This window comes from Anguilla rostrata, chromosome 12 (genome assembly GCF_018555375.3).
Source record: "Anguilla rostrata isolate EN2019 chromosome 12, ASM1855537v3, whole genome shotgun sequence".
Classification (NCBI taxonomy): domain Eukaryota; kingdom Metazoa; phylum Chordata; class Actinopteri; order Anguilliformes; family Anguillidae; genus Anguilla; species Anguilla rostrata.
Window position 1 is genome coordinate 36,441,141 of NC_057944.1, and position 14,566 is coordinate 36,455,706.

At 46.5% G+C, this 14,566-nt stretch overlaps 1 protein-coding gene across 1 annotated transcript in view; it reads right to left on the reverse strand.

Moving 5' to 3' along the window:
* The window catches only part of robo1 (roundabout, axon guidance receptor, homolog 1 (Drosophila)), a 434,162-nt gene extending 419,852 nt beyond the window's left edge, over nucleotides 1-14,310 (reverse strand). The window contains exon 1 of the mRNA XM_064301511.1: nucleotides 14,071-14,310. The gene's annotated coding sequence lies outside the window, so the exon portion shown is untranslated. The remainder of the gene's footprint in view (nucleotides 1-14,070) is intronic.
* Nucleotides 14,311-14,566: the final 256 nt, after the last annotated feature.

Consider the following 14,566-nt stretch of genomic DNA (forward strand, 5'->3'; position numbering starts at 1 on the left):
CTCTTCCGTGTGTACTAGGCTCACGTAACCACGGAGGAGGCAACGCCTGTCGTTTATCTACTACCAAATTACTCCCCGCAGAAACCGAAAACAAGCGGCGCGCGTCTTTTGGGGGGCAGGTTAATTACAAAAAGGGGATTTCTTAAAGGAAAAGCGAGGCCTGGCTCACAGAGGCATACCCACCTCCCTTGTGACTCAGCATGTTCTCAGGTGAAGAAAATAAACGCGTGGGTATGTTCTAAATTAAATTAATAGCTTTGGGCATAACTGGGTATCAACAACAGTTCACGTGGCTGCATTTTGCAGGTCATGAAATAACTCTTTTTCGTGATTAAATTACCACAGTTAATCATTTATTTAAATCACTAGAACTTTTGCATGTTGCATATATCCGTTTGAGATTGATAGCCTGGTCAGTTTGATTCAATGTAGCCTTCCTTCAAAATGTCCAGTTTAACCATTTCAAACAGTAATAACACAATTCAATCAATCATTTCATCACACAAGTAATGCCCTTGGCCAATGAACAATATAGCTATACAACGACCGACCAAACGAACTCAGAAAACGGTTTGGTGCTCTGCTTCGTTCAGACGAAGAAAGCGATGACGTTTCTCCCCCTACAAAAAGTACCTTCTTCCCTTTCCACAAAAGATTCATTAGATGCAGGGCCGGTTGGGGCCTATGTCTTTGTCATTGAGAGAGAAAGTGATGCACGAGCTTCTGGCCCAGGAAAGAGAGGCACTTAAGCTAATTACATCCCAGCGAATGAAAGAAAAGGAGAAAAGAAAGTGGAAAAAATAAACGAAGGGACACGCTGAACCTAAAACTTCAGAGAAAGAGGAGGAGGAGGAGGAGGAGGAGGAGGGGGACGTGACTGCAGGTGTAGCTCGGACTCAATGCGGAGGCTTTATGCAGTGGAGGTGATTACGCGCAGTGGGACGCCGGCTCAGATGGAGAAGACGGAGTGCGTAATTTAACCAGGCGCCCGAAGGACGAGCGAGAGCGGTCTGCGCGAGCTGCGCAAACTTGCCAAACGGACGTCCTTGCATTTTCGCGCAGTCGCAGTCGCAAGTATAAAAGCTGCATTTAAGCTCACACCTCCTCAGTCACATTGCCCATTTTTTCCCCCCCGTATATATAAAATGCGTTTTCATTGCGGACAGGGAGACGGTCTCTCTCGAGCCTGAGGCCGTCGTCGTCTTCATCACCGCTGCGGCAGAGAAACAGGTCGGGCGCGGCGCCGTCGACAGCTCTGAGTGATCGACCTTTATTCAAAAAGAAGCCGCTGTCACTCAATCCATCATTCGGTGAGAGTGTGACCTTCAGACCGCGATGATTTGCTGCAGACAAACACACGCGCATGCACACACACACGTGCGCGCTCGCACACACACACACACACAAATACGCATGCACACACACACACACACAAATACGCATGCACACATACTCACACATACACACACACACACACACACACAAATACGCATGCACACACACTCACACGCACGCACGCACGCGCGCATGCGCACACACACACACACACACACACATACACACACACTCACACATACACGCATACGCACGCACACACACACATATATACATACCCTAATATGGCTAATCTGACAGTAGCCAGGAAAGCTTTAGTTCAGTAAGGTCTGCTGGTAAACCCATGGTGGTATTAATTTCATGCACCACACAGGAAGTCTAGGCCATAGCGACAAGGGAGGGGAACAAAACAAGAGAATAAGAAACCGAGAAATGGACCCACAGACAATGGTGACGTAGCACAGCGCAGCTGTCTCCAGTCAGTGTAAGATATACATTTCTGTGCTTCACCCCTTTTTCACCATGGATACCATTGTCCTGGAACAACAAAGCCATTTCCTGGATTCAGGTCCAGCCAAACCTTTAATTATCCTCCAAATAAGAATGCCAATGACACTCACACATGGACACACAGACACAGACAGAGACACACAGACAGAGACAGACACACACAGACACCCAGACAAAGACACAGACACAGACACACACACTCAATATAGGCTTACTCACTGCTCTCAGGGAATACACTGACATTTGTAAAAAATAAAATGTACATTAAAATGAGTGGAAGGCCCTCTCACTTTCTGTCTACCCCATACTCTCCTATCATCACTAGACAAATAACAGACAGCCATGTACAACACTGCAGCCCAACTGCATTGAAGAGTGTGTGTGTGTATTGTACGTGTGTGCATAGTGTGTGAGAGTGCGTGCGTGCGTGTGCATGCATGCTTGTGTGTACGTGTGTGTGTGTGTGTGTGTGTGCGTGCGTGTGTAGTGTATATAGCGTGCGTGTGTTCATGTACAGTATGTGCGTGTAATCGAAGGGATGGTTCTTTTATATTGCAAGCAAACAATTCATGCTGTCATAATTACTGGCGCCAATTCCACAATAACCATTTCTGTTCTGTTGCTGTTGATGCTTCAGTGTGAATTTTTTAAAAAGGGTTGTATTAAAGAACATATTCTATACTAGACCAAGGTTCCTTTGTTGTGATGCTCCTTCTTTGTCCTTAATGATCGAGCAAGGCCTTCAAGCCCATAGCCACGTGTCCATATACGGGTACAATGTCCGAGATAATGCTAATGGAAAAAAAGCTGAAAGAGGTGCCTGCTTTGTCCGGACACAAAAGGCTAACCAGGCTGGATGTCCACGTGCACAACGGTGCGAAATGGGTGTTAGCCACATTACGGGCTCGCTCACCTAGACAAAATTGATCGTTAGCAACCGCTTTGATTAGAGGTTATTTCACGGCTGTGAGGGTTTCGTCTGAATTTCGCCCACCATGTTTATGCAACAGCTCCAGATTAAAAGCACACCCCTGAAAATTAGCCTCATTTGATTCTCTCCCCCCCCCCTAAGTTTCAAAGTGTTGCCTGAAGTAAATTGATGTGATACAGTTTATTGGAGGGGAACGTCAGCAATTTTTTTCTTTAATCACATTTGCTTAAAACCTAATTGCAGTGGGAAGGGCGGGGGGGGGGGGGGCGTGGGTAGCGGTGGGGAGCGAGAAGACCTGCATTATTTTAAAAAATTAACTTGCAAGAGGAAAGACAAGATGCGTTTTTGAAACAAACGCACTGGAGCAAAATAAACAAGGCGATAATGTTACATCATGCGCTCTCATCAAAGGGAAGGAAGTTAATGAGATGGAGAATGGGGGAAAAAAGACCAATTAAAAACAAAAATTTTAAAAACGAATACAAATATGAAAAGCTATTCATAAACGATGGGGTTAAGAAAATAATGCCCTGAATCAACAGTACGGAAATAAGGCCGAGTTGCACATAGACAGGGTGATAAGCTTGGGGAACTTGCATCCACTTGGGGAACGCAGTACAACCTGATGGAAAACAGCACATCTGCTTTCCCCCCCAATCACACTGCAATTAGAAATTACCGCATCGGTTAGCACGCATACATATTTATACCACGGCACGGGGGTCCTGGCCTCTCTCTCTTTCTCTCTCTCTCTCTCTCAGCGTTGTGCAGAATAAGCATGTGAAAGGAGAACGGGGGGGGTGGAGGGGGGGAGAGAGAGAGAGAGACAGAGAGAGAAAGAGAAAGAAAGGAAGAGAGAGAGTGAAAGGAAGAGAGAGAGACAGAGAAAGAGAGACAGAGAGAGAGCGAGAATAAAGCATTCAGAATTTGAAAAAAAAAATTGAATTTGAGAGAGAGAAATGATGATGATGATGATGATGATTCGAGATTGCGGCGATTCCTTCTCTGTGCCATCTCTACAGCTCTGGCTCTCACAGGACATGTCCAGCCCGCTTGGTGTACGCCTCTGTGCCTCAGACGCTAAGGCTTAGCTAAGAAAGGCCCGTTAGAGAGTGCTGCGGGCACATCGCCTCGCTCACAGACGCGCCACCGGACGCTGCCAGTGATACGGGCACGCCTTGTCGCCATGCCGTTATTTATGGGGCGCTGTTCACAGCCGTCGCCCGACCTTCTTTGCACGTCATAAATCCACCCGCCTTCTGCCATGACTCAGACCCTGCGTCTCATTCCACATTCCTGCGACAAGACTAAGACTACTGCTGCTGCTAATGCTACTGCTACTACTGCTGCTAATGCTACTGCTAATGCTACTGCTGCTGCTAATGCTATGCTACTACTGCTGCTAATGCTAAAGCTACTGCTGCTAATGCTACTGCTGCTGCTAATGCTACATACTGCTGCTAATGCTAATGCTACTGCTGCTGCTAATGCTACTGCTACGCTATGCTAATGCTACTGCTGCTGCTAATGCTACTGCTGCTGCTACTGCTACCTAACTGCTGCTAATGCTAATGCTACTACTGCTGCTAATGCTAATGCTACTACTGCTGCTGCTGCTAATACTACTACTACTGCTGCTGCTAATACTACTGCTACTACTGCTGCTGCTAATGCTACTGCTGCTACAGCTAACACTACTACTGCTGCTGCTAATGCTACTGCTACTACTGCTGCTATGCTACTACTGCTGCAATGCTACTGCTACTACTGCTGCTAATGCTAATGCTACTACTGCTGCTAATGCTACTGCTGTACTGTGCTAAGCTACTACTGCTGCTATGCTACTGCTAATGCTGCTAATGCTACTACTACTGCTGCATGCTGCACTACTGCTGCTGCATATGCTACTGCTGCTGCTGATAATGCTAACTGCGCGCTGCTAATGCTACTGCTGCTGCTATATGCTATACTGCTGACTATGCATGCTCTGCTAATGCTACTGCTACTACTGCTGCTAATGCTACTGCTACTACTGCTGCTAATGCTACTGCTGCTGCTAATGCTATACTGCTGCTAATGCTACTGCTGCTGCTAATGCTACTGCTACTACTGCTGCTAATGCTACTGCTACTGCTGCTGCTAATGCTACTGCTACTACTGCTGCTAATGCTACTACTGCTGCTAATGCTACTGCTACTACTGCTGCTAATGCTAATGCTACTACTGCTGCTAATGCTAATGCTACTACTGCTGCTGCTGCTAATACTACTACTGCTGCTAATGCTATGCTACTACTCGCTAAGCTACTGCTACTGTGTATGCTAATGCTACTACTACTCTGCTCTACTGCTATGCTGCTGCTGCTTAATGCTACTACTGCTGCTGCTGCTGAATGCTATGCTGCTGCGCTATACTGTCTCTGCTACTAGCTATGCACTAATGTACTGTACTACTAATGCTGGCTTGCTATGCTCTGCTACACTGTGAATACTACTGTACGCTAATGCTCTACTGCTGCGCTGCTAATACTACTGTACTACTGCTGCTATCTACTGGCTATCTATGCTGTGCTAATGAGGCATATGCTGTATAGCTATGTCCTCTGGATAAAAGCGTCTCCAATGCTCTGTAATGTAATGCATATATGCTATGCTACTGCTGCTACGCTAATGCTACTGCTGCGCTACAGCTAACCCTACTAACCTAATGCTACTGCTAGGCTACTACTGCTACAGCTAACTACTCTACAGCTACACTACTTACGCTAGCTGCTACTGCTATTACAAATCTACTGCTTGTGCAAAACAAAAAGAAAGGAATTGCATAGAAGAATAGTATTAGCCATTATCATAATAAAAAATATATATACATTAAGCAGGTACATTCAGTACAAGTCCATATCCCTGCCTGCAGATATTCTAGAACACTCTTTGTGAGGCAATCGAAACAAAGATTTGGGGTCTTATTCGAGTTACATGGGTTTCACAGACAATACTTCCCACTTGAGATTGTCATTTTCCTTCTGTTTCCAGTGTAATACAATACAGTCAGATATATATATATATATGCAGCAGCGCAAACACCAAGAGACATTTAAACAGAGCTATTCAACAACTTTCACCGGTTCCCATAATTCCCTGTAGATGATACCTGTTTGCGAAGAAATTCTGTCTGTCTGCTCGTAAGGTAATATACAGGCCCAGATCTCTTATTGGATTATTTAGGCTTTTATTTTGTGGCCATACACTCTTGTGGAAACTCTAGGTCTGACTGCATTTCTGGCATATTTAATGCCTCCCAGCAGAAAGAAAGTGTGTGTGCCAATGTAAGTGTGTGGGCGTGTGTGTGTGTGCGCACGTGTGTGCGCATGTTTGAGGTGCTTCAGATAACCCTTCTTTAACAAAATGCTTTCCCAGGAATGCTTCAGATATTGCATTCATATTTCAGATCATCCATCACGTCTGCGGTTTTTATTTTATTTTTTTAAATCAATTCAGCAGTATACCACGTCTTTATCCAACTGTATGCAGAGATTTAAAACGAAGCTGATAACACCATCCTCACTCATCGCTTCGGAGCACGACGGATATGAAAACAAACAAAAAAACAAACAAATCCAAAGGGACTCATTCGTATCTACAGTAAATAAATGGAACTCGATTTCATTCACAAATTGAATCGGGCCGAAAGCACCGCAGGAGATGGTTTAGTCTACCCAGATTGTGGCAGACCACGTTCTCATTAACGGTGACACCTGAACACACACATGACCAGGCACTGAACCTTGCACGTGGCATCAGGGGTAAGTGGTTTGTGGCGGTAGTGGTGGATAGACGGAGAATTACTACCTACAAAGAGAGAGAATAGTCCTGCGTCTGTTCCCCCCCCCCCCCCCTCCTTCAGTCATGTGTGTTTCCTGTCTCTTGGCGCACAGCTGGGCTGCTCATTTAGTTCCAGTCTCTTTGGCTGCGCCGCGACGTTAGCCGTGCGAGCAGCTCGGCGCGCTTCCGCGCGGCGGCGGCATAGTCGACGACGAACCGCCGCTCTCCGACGCGCGCACTTCCCGCACGCGCAGTCTCCCGCGTTCCCGCCGCGGAAAACATCGGCAAACAGCGCCGGTAACACAAAGAGCCGGCAGCAGCAGCAGCACCTGGTCTTTACGTTCCGATCCCCCCACCCCCCCGTCGCCGCGGGACGAGATCAAAGCGCTATGAAAACACCGCTCCGTCTTTTTCAGTCCTCTGTTCTGCTCGCCGGCTCTTTAATCATTTCGCCAAAGCTAAGGTTTGGGTAACGTGGGGGATGGGGGGAGGGAGGCGGGTAAGGGGTTAGGGGGCTTAATCCTAGTATGGCTGAGAAACCTGGAAAGGGAGAAATGATCACAAGCATATAGTAATTTGTAAATGCTTGACATTATTATTATTATTGTTATTATATATTTTTTAATGTAATAAGTGTGGAGCAGGGGCCTAAGCATGTCACTGAAGCAAGCCAATGAGGAGACAATCATACCCATCACTGTCAGCTCTTAAGCTTACTAGGATGCCTTTATTATTAGTTTTTTTTCTCTCTCTCTCTCCAATGAATGAGAAACATTTCTAAATATGTCAGAATCTTCTACAATCCCAGCATCTTCAGACAGGTTTTACACTGATGCCAATTGGGGGTGATTTTAGAGGCTAAAACGACTCGGTGAAAGCAGTGTTCTTGAAATGCTTTACTGGGATCGGTGCTGCATTGCATTGTCTTGCACGGGTATACAACACGTGCATGCAAATGTGCGTGTACCTGCATAAATGCACTTCACGTCAAATGCAAGCAAAATTACCTTTCAGGTTTGTGAGAACGAACACATATTTAAGCCACTTTTTTCCCCAATGCAAATCTATTTTCTTTTTCCAAATGAACTAATCGTGTCCCAAGAGAAAACTCCAGGAGCTTGAAAGCTCTTCAAGGAGGTGGGTGTTAATACGGTACCGCAAAAGAAATGTCTCTCCAAATAAAAATACTGTATTGCTAATTTTCAGTGACAACACATTGGCCGGTTTTGGCGCATGTGAATTCAGCTGAATAAACACGCAAAGCTCACTCATTACAGAGCAACAGAGACCGACTAAATCAATTTAAATCACAACAACAGAAACACATTTTTCCACCTTTTTTTTTTGTTTGTTTTTATTTAAAGCCAAGCCATACCTGGCTCAAACGCGGGACGCGCATTGAGAACCGCTTTTATTGTCGTTGTTCTCCGTCGCATAAAACGCTCGTAGGTACGAGGAGCGCATCGGTCCCGCGTGCCTTCTTACAGCGGACGCCGCCAGACAGATGGCGGAGTTCTACAGTCCCGTTTTTTTTTTTTTATCGCCGGCTTATTGCGCCATTTCATCATAAATCAATTACCCCGTTTCTAAATCAGCTTACGAGGCGGGTTCTGGGGGAGAGAGAGACCGAGCGGCGTCCCGGCACCTCACCGTCATTTCGGTACGACGGACCCCGAAGGAGAGAGGGGGCCCTGGCGCCTCTCCGTGTTCCTCCAAAATGGCCACCGTACTGGAGCTAAGAAAGGAAGGGAGATTCCAGCGCATTCCTGGTTCTAATACAGCAAGTGAATTATTTTCACATTTTTAAAATGAGAATTAATAACGGCGGTGGCAAATCAGATTTCATCACTCCAGCACGAAACAGCTGTCCGGGGACCGAAATAATCAGACACGTTTATTACAGTAAACGGCCACTGGCAGTACAGAGGGTTAACAACGGCATATCAGATATGACTGTGGCCCCGAGACAGCTCCTCGAACAGTTTTTACACATAAGCCTGAAACGCGATTGAGAATCCAACGCTCATTTGGGAGTATCGTTCTAGATCATTCTGACCTGCTTAATTCCTCCTTGGCACCATAAAAACTAAGAATGCACGAGATTTGTACAGAAGTACATGGCCACAAAGGTAATCAAGTCAATTTAACATTCGGTACTTATATAATATCCACTTGTACTCATATGCTTGCTCAGATATATGTATAAGTTGACCAAGCTTTTTTTGAAGAAAGAAACATTGATTAAAGTATTCAGTGTATTAGCATGTTTATGAGTCTTTATTTACAGGGAAGGAAACCAGTATAAAAACAATGGAGCGTGACACTGTGTAAAAGAATTCAAGATTAGATGGAACGGCCCTCTAAAATTTCCAAACTCCTTCTCCTCCACCCTTCCTCCTTGTCCATGCAAGTACGCAGCAGACATATCACCTCAGCAGAGAAACGAGGTATGACATGCACCGGCCTCGACTGCTGCTTTGAGGAGGGGGAAGCAGAACAAGGGAAAATTGGGGGGGTGGGGGGTGGGGGGACGGTGGGGGCTGTCCACGGGAGAGGGGGAATGAAACAACAGACTCCCGCGCGCCCCCCCCCCCCCCCCCCCCAGGCCCGGAGAGCGGTTGAGTCACACGTCGCCTCAGGCGCCCAGTCTTTCATGTCATCAGAGAGAGACAGAGAGAGGGAGAGAGAGAGAGGGAGAAACCCAGAAAATCTCTCAGATCCCACGGTGGCACAGGGCTTGCCGCTGGAGTCTGACTCAAACCCCACTTTTCTCAGTGGTTTATGCTCTGAGTCACTGGGGGGGTGAGGGTGGGAAGGGGGGGGGGGGGTGGGAAGGGGGTTCATCCACTCTAAATCACTCCAAGCCAGAACCGAGAGAACCAATGCGCTCCCCCAGGCCTGAAGGAAAGGGGGCTGGGTGGGGAACGAAAGCATGAAGTTACAAATGAGGATATCAAGAGGAGAGGCACGTGTTATTTGTGTTTGTGGGTGTTTAGGTATGTGTGTGTATGTGTGTGTGTGTGTGTGTGTGTGTGTGTGTGTGTGTGTGTGTGTGTGCGTGCGCATACAGCAGGGCTTGGTTGAAGAGAAGTACTACCAAGAGCAGTGATGCAGGACTGGTTTCATCAAGGGCCAAGAGTATGCAGGCTGTCTTTTCCACTAAGCACTGCATCAGGACAGGAGATGGGAGGAGAGGAGAGGAGGAGGAGAAGAGAACAGGAGAGGAGGAGGAGGAGGAGAGGAGAGGTCAGGAGAGGAGGAGGAGGAGAGGATAGGAGTTACGCACCTTTCTAAACTACCTCTGAGCTGCACTGATACTGTAAAGCAGTCTCCCCCCCCGAACGCAGCAGCGATAGAAGCAACCGCACTCGGCTGTTTTGGCACGTGCCCCACTGCAGACGAAGGACAGGAGGAGCGTTCTGGCATTCCGCTCACACACACACACACACACATGCACACACACACACACACACACACACACACACACACACACACCCTGCACTCTGTCCTCCGTGTCCTTGTAAACGGCTGTTTAATGCGATTCGGGGCTCCGCTAACTCCCCGCCGCCGTGCGTCTGTAATACAGGAGCTGACCTCATCGGATACGCAGGGGGTTCAAGAACCGGCGTTGAGCGGCGTCGGAGGGGGCGACGATGAAAAACGGGGAGTTTTTATCTAGGCAGGGCGCGGGGTTTTCATACGGCCCGCGAGAAGAGCAAGCCCCCCGCCGAGCAGGGGAGGGAGCGGTACGGGGATTTTTATTTTTATTTTTTTTATCGCCCCCCCCCCCCCTCCGCTGTAGATGAAGTATATATGAGCTGATTATTTACAGGTGCTCCGTGGCGCACGTTTTCCCCGAGTTCCCGTCCCAGCTGGGTCAGGCGTCCCGCGCCACGGCCGCATCACAGCGATCGTAACGTTCTGACTGATTTATTTTCGATTTTCTCTTCTCGGCAAGGGAGGTGGGGGCAGGGGGAGGGGGAGGGGGTGGGGTGGGGCTCCGGCGGGTGGGGGGAGGAGGTTCTGACTGGACTCGGAGAGAGAGAACGACTCCTCCTGGACGCCTCTCGCCGGTGTCCTGCCGATTTCATTTCGAATTTGTCTCCCGCGGTTCTCAGACGCCGCTACCGAGCACCGGGGGTGCAAACAGGAATCGAAATTTAGCGCTGAAGGGCGGCGGCGGTTTGGGGGTTTTTTTTTTTCGTTTTTTTGTTTACTTTTAGGAGCGATGGCGGGGGACGGATTTTTTTTTTGCGGCTTTTAAAATGCGGCTCGAGGCTTCGGGGCTTGCCAATTGGCTGAGCTCTAGGACCAGACGGTGCGCCGACGCGCACGGCCCCCCCGGCGCACATCGCGCGCATTTCGCCGTTTGTCACGGGCTCATGAAAAGCTGTCCGCGCCGCCTGGACCTCCGCCACCGCGTTTCATTCACATCGCAACCGCGAGTCGATTCACATAATTCCAACGGTTTCACATTTCAGAACGCAGAAGTACTTTCTATAGGTGCCAATAGCAATTTGTAGGATTTTATTTTTTTTTTTTTTAATTTTATTTCAGAGAAGTATATTTAATCAATTAATGCCATGGGTAGATGCAGCCATGGAAAATATTTTACATAAAGAGTACTTGTGCTGACACATTATGGTATAATGTTTCATCTGTGCTCATTTTGAAAATGCAACATTAGTACTATGTCCCATTTGATGGATGTTTCACATCTCAACTAGTCTATTAAAAGCATGTTTCTGAAGATACTGCGGTCCAAAATATATTGCCTACAATACCAACAAGCTTTTCGTGACATTTATTTTGACATGGATATTGATCCAGGGAGACAGCCCTTGGGTGTTCATCACATCTCTTTTCCCCCTAAACAGATCTGAATTCCCAGTATCAAAATGTTTACGCAAAATATCATATCATTAAAGACTGTTTGTCCCTCTACCATCTTCTCATTTACATATGCATGCATGCGCATGCATATTCATTGCTCTTTCCTTTCTGTCGCTCATCAAAGTCTACTCCAATATTCGCTCTTTGATTACACAATACATGTTTAGATCGATATCTCCAAATTTGATTTCCTCAGACACAAAAGCAGCAGATAAATTGCTTGCGGAGAATCAAATTTGTCACATTTGCATTTCCCTATATGAACAGTAGGCAAATATTACGTCTACCACATCAAATTAGAAACCTCCTATATATGCACACCACTCAGGCTCTCACGCAAAGCAATATATTTTAGGTGATTATTTGAGGGGTGGTTCTTGATTACACAGCCACCCTCCCCCCCCCCCCTTGCACATAACCCATGACCAGGACTCTCCAAGTCCCAGCAGAAGGAAGACATTAATAACAGAAAGAGACACAAACAGTGTGAGTGTGTGTGTGTGTGTGTGTGTGTGTGTGTTCGCATGCGTGTGTGTATGTGCATATGTAATGGGGGTGGGGCATCATAAAGAGGGGGAGATTTATGTAAAGGAAAAAAATGCATACAGAATGAATGAGACTGGATCTGAAACCCTAACCCAAGCCACGTCCTTCACTGTGCATGTGATACGCTACATGTCTGGCTGCTTCTAATGGTATTGCATTGCTCTTTGTTCTGCTGGTGCAGGGAGCCAGAGAAAGAGATCAGGGGAGGAAAAAAAAGAAGAATTTACAAGTTCGAGGCACGATTTGAGTAATTGAACTGTACTGCCTGGTAAGGACTTTCACAGTGAAATGTGCGGTAGTTTAAGCAGCAGCCACTGGGGTAATTATTGGTTTGTGTTTCACGGAGAGAAAACAATCTCCCCAGGGGGGCGAAAAGGACAAACATCTGATTCTGCACAAAATAACCAATAAAATCTTGTAATTAAGCCAGAGCAATTATTCCATTCGCCTGATGGGCCAACCCCTCTCGTTAATGCCCACTTAAGTCGAACCCACTTCGCTCGCACCAGAATGGATCTTTCTCTGTGCTCGCGGAAGCCCTCTCCGACACGCATTTCCCCGTAAGCGATCGCAGTACCGCAGCCATTCGTTTCCACGAGAGACGAATCCACACGCACGCGCGCGCGTAGGAAAAGCCAATCAGCACTTTTTCCCCCAGGAGCACCGCAACTCAACGGCGTAAAATATGGCGCAACCCCCCCCCCCAACCCCCTCCCCCCCCTCCCACCCCCCGCCGCTGTTCGGTGGTGTAATGGCGGCTCACACACATTTCAGGGAAATGCTACGCATTCATCTGCAGAATTAGAAAAGGGACGGACAGGAGATATCCTGGAACTTGGCTCAGGAAACTAAGAACGCAACGGATATGAGCAGAAAAAGGTGAATCACAGTGAATCACGGACACATTTTAATAGAGCCTGAGATCATTTTTTTGATCAAAGAAATCCTAGTGAGCCTGAAAACTAGAATGTGTCATAACTCACAAAAAAAAAATATATAATAATAATGAAGCGCCAACCACGTCAGTCCAAACTGCAGTTACTAGAAGCTGTGGTAGACTCGAGCATGTCTGAGCTCTCAGGAGTGACCAGTTTGATACGATACGATGCAATACGACGGCGGCTGGCTCACTGGACCACCGCTCTTTGTGTTAAAGAGAATATCTCCATTCCCCTGGCCGGCACAGCGACCTTAATCCAGCCTGAATCTGTCTTGCCATTCAGACCCGACGTTGTGAGGCCTCCCCCCCCCCCCCTTCTTTTCCCTCCTTTTTTCAGCCTCTGCAATCTCCTGAGCGAGGCATTGTTACATAAAGAGCTAAAGAACTCTCACTCGAAATCAACAACAGCAGCTGGGGACTGGCAGAGCCCATCCAGGCTTACCTGAGAAAATTCACAGCAGTTGTGACAAAGAACCTCAACCATTACCATTAAACAGGTCTCTGTGCTTTACTGTAGAAGGCAAATCCGTTTGATTTTTTAAGGAGCGCATAGCACATTGTAGCCCCACCCATTATTGGGTCTGTGAAAACATACTTTCCCCCTCTACTGTTACCCCCGACTCCTCTTCACTTGACTTTTGTCATGGCACAATAGTTGCACTTTAATATCTTTCCCATTTATCAAAGCGTCTTTGTCATAGAGCAGTTGAAAGAAAGAAAGAAAATTTTAGTAGTGCATATCAAGAGTTTATAAATTATTCTCTATCCTATATTTATTCTTTTTCAAGTATGTCAACAAGGAGAATAACCGGTACATGCATTCAATCACATTGTTTGGTGTTCATTTAAAAAATGCCTCCAGATGTCCTTGAAAAACCTCATCAGGTTTCCAGGTACTACCCATTAATGGTCCCACTAAGCCTAAAGCAACTACAGCAGTGCAATACAGAGCACGGGGGCCCCATTCACCTCTATGCAAATGCACATACGAGCCTGGGACTGCACAAAGCCAAAACAATCCAAATAACAAAGTGCCCAAAGCAACCCTCAAAATAAGTCAATCCACAGAATAAGAGATATTGGGGAGACCTCACCTCATGGATGTCCTCAGCATAGTGCTGTCCTTCCAGTTGGTCAAAGAATGGAAGAGTAATCCAAGTAATCATCCAGGTAGTCGATTGAGTCGGTCACTACTGTATATTATTTCAAGCGGAAAAATAAATAAATACATAAATAAATAAATAGAAAACTGCAGTAACATTACAAACTTGGCAAACACACCAAACACACCGCCATTTTGAAAATTCAAACCAAAAAGCAGTCAGACATCACATCCTGATCCCGCCCCCTAGGAAGGCTTAAAGGCACAGAAGGCAATATGACTTTCATTTTGAGCAATTTACAACACACACGTATATAAATATAGGGGGACTTAAATGGCATTGTTGTAAAATGTCTGTTCTGTGTCTGTTTAAAAAATAAATAGTATAATAAAATAAATTGAAAAAAAATGGCTCACTGTCATTGTTTGACTTGAAAATACTAATTTCAATTGGTACAGAGGGGGGGAATAAAAGTGATCCAATCCTT